The sequence below is a fragment of the Cebus imitator genome, unplaced genomic scaffold, assembly GCF_001604975.1.
Source record: "Cebus imitator isolate Cc_AM_T3 unplaced genomic scaffold, Cebus_imitator-1.0 Scaffold713, whole genome shotgun sequence".
Lineage (NCBI taxonomy): Eukaryota > Metazoa > Chordata > Mammalia > Primates > Cebidae > Cebus > Cebus imitator.
In genome coordinates, this window is record NW_016108028.1 from 577,284 (window position 1) to 579,419 (window position 2,136).

Genomic DNA, 2,136 nt, shown 5'->3' on the forward strand with positions numbered 1-2,136 from the left:
CGATCTCGGCTCACCGCAACCTCCGCCTCCTGGGTTCAGGCAATTCTCCTGCCTCAGCCTCCTGAGTAGCTGGGATTACAGGCACGTGCCACCATGCCCAGCTAATTAGTTTTTAGTAGAGACGGGGTTTCACCATGTTGACCAGGATGGTCTCGATCTCTTGACCTCGTGATCCACCCGCCAAGGCCTCCCAAAGTGCTGGGATTACAAGCGTGAGCCACCGCGCCCGGCCTAGTTTTTCTTTTTCTAACTTATTCGTCAAAGCATTATTTATAGGCTAGATCCGCTGGCTCCGCTTGGGCCAATAAAGCCCCAGTTTCTTTTAACGGCTTGGTTGTCCATTTTATGTTCTCTCTCCAGGCTTCTTGAGCTCCTTAAGTTCCTGTTGTATACATTTTTGTAGCTTTCTGAACACCAGTCTAGTGCTGATACGTATACTAGGTGCTTCAACAAATAAATGTTTATTGAATTTGCCGTTGCAAGAATTGTAACCAGCTAAGCACGATTTCTTTCCCCAATTTTGCTGTCTGTAATCCCAGGTTTTTCACCGTAACCCTTCATTGCTTTCAACAATGTGGCGTTGCTTCTGGGAATCCCAGGGTCTCCTTTGTGTGGGTATCTCTAGTGCACACGTTCCTAGATAGAGGCTGTGTAATGATTGCTGACATATTCTGGCCAGTAGTTTTCTGTATTCACTTTTGGTTTGAAATAAATCAAGTTAGCTCCTGTAAACACATCACCATGCTTTTTTTTCACAGGTAATTTGAGAATGGAGACAAACATCTCCCCAAAGTTTTATTAAGCTACCTGCTTCTTTGATGCCTTAGTGTCTCTTTTGCAGGGGATTTGCTACATGTTTCCATGTCCCTTGTTAAGAACAGAAATTCACTCAGAGTAGATCAAATGAAAGTTTGGATTGTTATAAAACAATGCCACCGCTATTCATGGACAGGAGTGAAGTATAACCAGGGCAGTTGAGAACCTGGATGGGAAAGATCAGAACTAAGATGCTGTGTTCTCCTTCATTCTTTCTTTGGTTTTCCATATTTAGCAAATAAAAATGCAAGATGCACAGTTAAACTTGAATTTCAGATAAATAATACTTTAGTATAAATTTATGTCCTATAAAATATTTTGGGACATATTTATACTAAAAAAATTATTCATTGTCTATCTGAATTTAAATTTAACTGGACATCCTGTATTTTATCTGGCAACTCTAGCCTTCTTTCTATGTATACTCAAGCCACAGCTAATGATATTTTGGTCAACAGTGGACTGCATGTGTGATGGTGGTCCCATAAGATTATAATGAAGTTGAAAAACTCCTATTACCTAGTGACATTGTAGCTGTCACAACATTGTAGTGCAATGCATTACTTTTTCTACGTTTAGATAAACAGATACCATTGTGTTACAATTGTCTACAGTATTCAGCACAATAGTATGCTGTATGGGTTTGTAGCCTAGGAGCAATAGGCTATACCATATAGCCTCAGTGTGGAGTAGGCTATACCATCTAGGTTTGTGTTAAGCACCCTCTGATATTTACACAATGATAAATTCACTTCATGACTCATTTCTAAGAATGTATCTGCGTCGTTAAGCAACACATCACTATGCTTTCTTCTTCCATATGACAGAAAGCCTCTTGTGTATGGATTTCTCTTACTATGACAGGGACTAGGGTGGCATGCTTCTTGACGAATTAACCCTAAAGCTCACCACCAATTGAATAGAGCCTCTGTGTGTTGTAGCTGAAAATTTAATTTAGAAATTTAAGATTGGCTGTTGGCTGACCAATGAGTTGACTGGCCTTGGGCCAGGTTTCCACCTTGACAGAACTGTGGTGGTACGAAGATGACCACCTTTTCAGGCTTTTTTACCCTTCCCTATGAAGCCCTGCATGATTGTCCCCTGTGCACTTCTCTAGCCTTTTCTCTACTCTCTTTTCCCTCCTTTATTCTGCCTCATTCCTCCTGGTTTCTCTACTATTGTTCCCATCCTAGGGCCTTTACTGTTCTTCAGATGTATCAGGCATGCCCCCATCCTAAAATGTTCTTCAGATATCTATCTAGCTAACTTCCTCACCTTCAAGTCTCCTTACATGCCACCTTCTCAGTGAAGCCTGCCCTG